This window comes from Hydra vulgaris, chromosome 03 (assembly GCF_038396675.1).
Source record: "Hydra vulgaris chromosome 03, alternate assembly HydraT2T_AEP".
NCBI lineage: Eukaryota > Metazoa > Cnidaria > Hydrozoa > Anthoathecata > Hydridae > Hydra > Hydra vulgaris.
The window spans coordinates 14616880-14624012 of NC_088922.1; the positions used below are offsets into that span (position 1 = coordinate 14616880).

The window sequence follows — 7133 nt, forward strand, 5'->3', positions numbered from 1 at the left end:
TCTAAATGTATTTTTAAAGTAGTATAAAATGTATCTATTGTGTATATAAATATTATAAGAGGTGTTTATATATGTTTCATAAATTTAAATAAATATATTGTGTTTAATAGTTCGTATATATGTTTATATTATGTTGTTTCCATGTTTTCAAAGTTTAAGTAAAGTCTTTGATTAGAAAAGATCACAATTTGTAAGATTCTTTTACATTCATTTATTCAGTTATAGTAATAGTAAGATTACTGGTAATATGTTCAATGGTAATAGTTAAATTGAAATAGATAGTATTAGGCTCAACGAAGTTATTAATGTAAATGCTTTTGCATTTACATTAATAACTTCGTTGAGCCTACTTGCAGGCAACTTGAAAATAGTAGTCAAATGAAAAAAAATAGATCTAGGCAGGATGAAATTAATAATTGTTGAAATGCTAGAAATGTTGCTCGGCTAGCAGAAAACTTGACAGAATTCAGTGTCAAGCAGTGTTAATGTCTGTTAATTTGGTTTTACTTTAGAACAAAGCAAAGTATGAGTTTAACTATTTATAGTATCAATTAACACTTTTAAATTTAAATAATTTTAATTTTTTTATAATTTTTAACATAGTTATGTTCTTTTTTTCATTTTTAGTTTGTCTTCCCTTTGTCGTACGACGATGTACCAACATGAATTGTTTTCTAAAAGCTAACATGAAATAACAATATTTAACAACTACTACTCTCTTATCATGACATCTTATCTCTATCTGATATTTTGATTTGCGATTCATATATGATGTTTTTCTTTATATTTACTTATCCATTACATTTTTTCATTTCAGATTTATCATATGATGGATTTATGCGATATAAAAGAACGAATATATGTAAATCTTTATGAATTTTTTAAAAACACCTTCTAATAATTAGTCCAGTCAACGTTCAAACTTCAATTTTGCATATGTCATCTTTAAGTAGTTTCTAGGCTTTTCTAAATGTGTTTCTTATTCACATGGTTTTGCAAGCAAGGTATGCAAGCAAATTTGAGCTGAAAATTTTTTTTTTTAGCCTTTAAGGAGAATTGGTGTTACACTTTTTTAAATTTAATTTGTTTAAATATAGTAGTTTTTTACAAATAAATGTTTGTTTGTTCTTTGTTTTTTTACTTATTTGTTTTCAGATTCTTAAGAACTTGGCAACTTATCTAAGTAAGTTTTTTTTTTCTTTTTAGTGCAATTGGAAAGAGCTGAAAGTTATTTTTTAGAGCAATTGAAAAGAACTGAAGTGTTTTTTAGTTACTTCACACGGTATAACTGATCCTGATTTGAGTAAGTTTACTATTTTGTTTTATTTTATATTGGATTTATTTGATATTTGATATATGTTATATTTGATATATATTTTATGTATTTAACATGGAAAACTGACTGTAATTTGTTGACACAAAAGTTTATAAACATAAATCTGCCTATATTTCAGTATATTTTATATTTCTCTGTATCTTTATAAATATTCTTTCTTAGAAAAAATAACAGACTGGAAAAAATAAATAAATTCGTTGAAAGTAGTTGAAAAAAATGATGATGTATTTCCATATTTCATTGTGTAAAGTGTAATACCACTTTTTAAAGGTATGTGAATAGATATATATAGGGTTGCCAGATGTCCCGATTTTACGAAGGAGAACTAAGTAAAAAAAATATTTTTACATATATGGCGCAGAATTCTCCTTCGTAAAATCGGGACATCTGGTAACCCTAGACATATAGGGGAACATGGGGCAAGATGACAACTGTTTCGAAAAACGCCTGTATCTTAGTCTCTCCCAAAAATTAAAACTTACCTTTAGCTGGTGATGTAGCGATGTAATAAATCAAGTCAAACAAGGATAAAAAGTTTTTTTCTCAATGTCGGAAAAACTTTTTTAATACTTAGCTTTCGTCACAAAAATAATATTTAAAAAGAAACCATTGATAAATCTAGTGAAATTAATCTACTTCCCTTTCAGCTAAAGTCAACTGTTATATTTAGTTTTGCTTAAGAGATAACTGTAGGTCGTCATCTTGTTCCATTCGTCATCTTGCCCCATTTGTCATTTTGCCCCATTCGTCATTTTACCCCATTTTCCCCTATATATATATATATATATATATATATATATATATATATATATATATATATATATATATATATATATATATATATATATATATATTTAAATAATTAATTTAGAGTAAAATATATTGATTGACATTGCTTCATTTTTTTATACAAGATTGTGCATTTATTATTTTTGTGCATTAAGGTAAAAATAATTTTGTGCATTTTAGTCTAGATTCTTTTTTAATTAAAAATCATTGATGTAAATTAATGTTGTTTAATATTTTTAATAAATGACTAATGTATGTAAACATATAAAAAGATATGGATTTCAATAAATCTTTAGTTTAAATAAAGTCTTTGATTAGAAAAGATCACAATTTGTAAGATTCTTTTACGTTCATTTATTCAGTTGCAGCAATAGTAAGATTACTGGTAATATGTTTAATGATAATAGTTAAATTGAAATAGATAGTATTAGGCTCAACGAAGTTATTAATGTAAATGCTTATAGGCAACTTGAAAATAGTAGTCAAATGAAAAAAATAGATCATTTTTAAGAAATATTTTACGATTTGCTTGCTATTTTATGGTATAATTGTTTAAATTGTTTAACTATAATTGTCCCTCGATTGTTCAAATATTGTAATAAATAAAATCTTTTCAGTCCAAGTTAATAAAATATTTTATTAAGTTGTGGTATTATTTGCCAGTGTTACTACATTGTATTGTCTAGCCTTTTTATAATCTTTTTTAATTATACTGTAGTTACAGAATATATACTTTCTGTTATTATTATCCTAATTCTACTAACAATAAAATGCAAATAGTACTTTTGTAATTAAAAATTGTAATTTTTTTTTTAATTTCATTTTTTAGGTATTTGCAGGCTTTACTTGACTTTCCGTTTCTGGTACCTGTGTTGTGACAGATTTTAAAAAGAACTCAACTGATGTTAATGCGGTCTTCGTCGTTAACTATAAGCAATGACGTTGCTGATAGGGAGTCAAAGTTAAAATATTTATAGATAAATTTGTATTAAATTTTTTAGATAATATATCAAGTTATTAATGTGTTTTTATTGTTATTAAAGATTTAATAACTCATAACCCGTATTACGGGTTGCTTACTGCTAGTCATTATCATTATGTTATGAATTCATATTAGTTAATAAAATTGTATTGAATATTTTCTGGTTATCGTGTTTTATACGTGTTCAAATGTGAGTTTGATACTCAATAGGCGTCGTATTGTATACCTGTCTTTATACGCATCTGATGTCTATTTTTAATGCGCGTTTGACACGATAAAATGGCTAACAAATATTCGTAAATAATGCGTATTCTGGAAAGTTTTAAATGCGCATGTAATACCAGGGAAATATCGTATTGAATATTCTCTGGTTATCGTGTTTTATACGTGTTTACAAGAGTTTCAAATGCGAGTTTGATACTCAGTAGGCGTCGTATTGTATACCCGTCTTTATACGCATCTAATGCGTATTTCTAATGCGTATTCGACACGATAAAATGGCTAACATACATACCACATCGATACGTATTTAAAAGAGTTTCTAATGCGCATTTATAACTAAATTTGCCGACTGGGATGTTTCGTATTTTTTCAATCTTGTCAATTTTTTTTAAATATAAACAAACATATTTGTTTATATTTATTGTTTATATAGGTTAAGCGCCAAACCTGCCTATACAACAAAGTTGATAAAAAGCTAGTTTATATTAAAAAATGATTCATATGTTTCTTTGCAAACACCAATATTCTGTTCTTAAAATTTTGTGAAATGGGAATTTTGTAAAATGAGATGCAATTACTTTTAATTTTATGGGTTAAGTCGCGTTTAATAAAAGCTTTTAAACTTTGCAACGGTCATGAGTCCACCACATAAATTTCAAATCAATTTAATACGCTTTACATTCAAGGGAATTAATAATTTAAAATTCATGTAGCATAAAGCACACACACCTTTTGTTGCCAACAGTTTTATCATAGCAACAAAAATATACTTTTTGAGTTGAAAGTAATAGTGCAAATATTAATTAGGCATTTCAGAGTTTGTTTGGAAAAGTCAAACAAATTAACTCACAATTAAAAGTGTGCTAAGGTTAAAGACATGCTACTCTTTTCCTTTGATAAATTGTTTTTTACTCTGATGGAGCTGGATTGATGCATTAAAAGCATTCTTATTTCGTAACCTACTTTTAGCAGCCTCAGAATCAGAAAATTTATTCAGTCTTATTTTTTACTTTGATCGGTCACAAAGTAAGCATGCATCTTAGTTAGGATATCCAAATTACAAATATATGAGTAATAGAAACTAATAAAAATGCACTCTTAATGAAACTTTTTATGTAAAAATTCTGAATAAACCTAAAAAAGTTAGGAAAACCGAACTTTTTGCTTTTTCAATCATTTGCTTTGTAATTTCTTATGATGATATTTTTATCATTTTTTACAGTTAAAATCTCATAAATATGGATAGAAAATCATTCACTAGTAAAAATAATAATTTTTTAAGATAATTTAAAGTTAATTAAGATGAGTAAGAAGACAATCTAGACCTTAATGTACTCAATAACCCACGTATTTTCTCAGCGTACAACAGTACTGAGTTGAACTGTACACATTTATTCCAAACTGGCAATAAGACTGCAAGTGACGTCAACCAAGTGTTTGAATTAATAGCAAACTTAAACAAATACAAGTGAAGTTCTAAGAAATATGTTTACTCTTAAATACGAAAATATATAAAGTTAAATTATGTAAGGTATTATCATTTCTTTTATAATTAAATAGATAAAATGCCAAAAAATCCTGGAAAAAAAGCAAGAGGGTCGATGAAATATTCTTAGTAGGTAAATCAAGGACTCATTTCCATCTAAGAAATTTGCCACAGGAGAAGAGATTATTCATTATTATCTTCATCTTCGTAAAATCATACCTTATTTTACCTAAAGATATTCTCTGGCGTACTGCTATAACTGCTGTAGGTGAAAGTCTTTTAGTGATTCAGCACACTGCTTTCGTAATAAGTGTAATAGCTCTCTTAGGAGGAAATGTTGATAAATATCTTGTCTCTAAATCTTCCTTTCTCAAAGTCATAGAACATGTGATCAATTCAGAAGCTGAAAAGATTCGACAGTACATCAAGAACCTCGCCAACTTTGGTCATAAACTGATTTCTTTTCATTTTGATAGAAAGATAGTAAAAGAGTATACAGGAAATACTTTATTTACTCAGGATAGACTTGCTGTACTAGTGAAAGTTAATGGGAAAGCTGAATTACTAGGTATTCCTCCTATTAATTTAGGGACTGGAGAACAGCAGTTCATTGCTATTTATGATCATCTAGAGAATTATGGTCTCACTAACCAAGTACAATGTATCTATTTTGATACCACTGCATCAAACACTAGAAGACTCCAAGGTGTAAATACCAGAGTGTCAGAAAAGTTAGGACTGCCACTTCTTGTCCTTGACTGCCAACACCATGTTCTGGTGCATCATATTACTCACTTCTGTAAGATGAACCCAAGTAATAAATCTACAGGACCAGATAACCAGTTGTTTAAAAAAATCAAGTCAGTCTGGAATGATCTAGAGCCCCTAAAGAGAATTGAAACTCCACCTGAAGTCTGGACAATCCAACAGCAACAGGAATCTGAACAGTTCTACAGAAATTTAATCAACAACAAGACATACAAAATGGTAAAATGATTCATTGATTCTAGTGCACTATTGTTCTGTAACCAATTTTTGTATGTATTTTAATGTTTAAAAACAATAATCAATAAAATACAGGATGGGAAATCAAGAGAAGATTACCAGGAGTCAGTTGAGGTCTCTTTGATGATTGTTACTAACGAGGATAGGTTCAGGTTTCATATGCCTGGACCTGTACACAATGTCAGGTTCATAGCTAAAGCCTTGTACTAGCCTTGTGAAAACGTACCTTCTACTCGATCACATTCCTGGTCTAACTAAAGAGAACAAAGAGGAAATACCTGATATGGCTATGTTTGCCAGTGTATTTTATGCTCAATGCTCAATGGTTCCTTAGAGCCGAGTTCTCCATATCAGGTAAAAATAAAAAAGGTTTAAAATAAAAATAAAAACGTGTAAACTTTAACGATAGAATATTGCTTATTTACTTTAAATTTTCTATAGGGTATAAAAGCCCTCTGGCAAATGAAGAGGTTTACGGGAATAAATCATCCTGGAGCTTCTGAAGTAGTCCGATCAATGTCAAGGCATGACTGGTACTTGAGTCCAGTTCTAGTTGTGTTTGCTTTAGCTGATAAGAATTACCCTGATAGAGACGAGTTTGCTCAGAAACTCTATAGTACTCATTTGGACACACCCAATATCTTCAAACTGAAGCGTATTGAAGTAGATAAGAAGGTTCTTCACTCACTAGACTACTCCCAAGATCAGTCTCGTTCCCTAGCATCTCTTGTTACTGAACAATCTTGGCTGATCTTTGATAAGATTGGCTATGGGAAGGGGAAAGTGCAGTGGCTTAAAACCCCTTTTCAGTTCTGGGGAATGATTTTTATCTTGAGTTTGAGACTACCATTAAATCTCTAGATGTAGTCTATAATTCCTCTGAGAGAGCTACCAAATTAGTTCAGAAGCTTATTATGAAGTGCAATAAGAAAGAGAAGAGGCAAGATATTTTCTTGTTTAATCATGTCTACAAGAGAATTAAACAAGGATCCAAGAAGAACGATCTCGCAGCAAATACTACTTCCAGCATTATTTGGCTTTTTAGTTAACAAAACTGTTCCATCATCAACAAAAAAAACATTAAAAAAATTTTTTTTTATCAAATTTAAATATAAAATGCAAAATCGTGGTATGATATTTAAAACTTTTGATGGTTTAACTGTAAAAAATGATAAAAATCATCATTTTTTCAGGTTCATTCTGAATTTTAACATAAAAAATTTCATTAAGAGTACATTTTTATTTGTTTCTTTAACTCATTCTGAGTTTACTGAAGATTTTTTTCATTGTTTTAGGGTGGCCCACGGGCGTTG

The 7133-nt window shown here is 28.7% G+C and overlaps 1 long non-coding RNA gene across 2 annotated transcripts; it reads left to right on the forward strand.

Moving 5' to 3' along the window:
- The first annotated feature begins 305 nt into the window (after positions 1-305).
- Positions 306-3146, forward strand: LOC136077964 (uncharacterized). Of its 2 annotated transcripts, none has more exons than XR_010637410.1 (4): positions 306-862; positions 1207-1303; positions 1499-1606; positions 2955-3146. It is a non-coding gene; the product is annotated as an uncharacterized LOC136077964 (long non-coding RNA). The 2 variants fall into 2 exon arrangements; XR_010637409.1 differs by lacking the exon at positions 306-862 and adding an exon at positions 867-1004.
- Positions 3147-7133: the final 3987 nt, after the last annotated feature.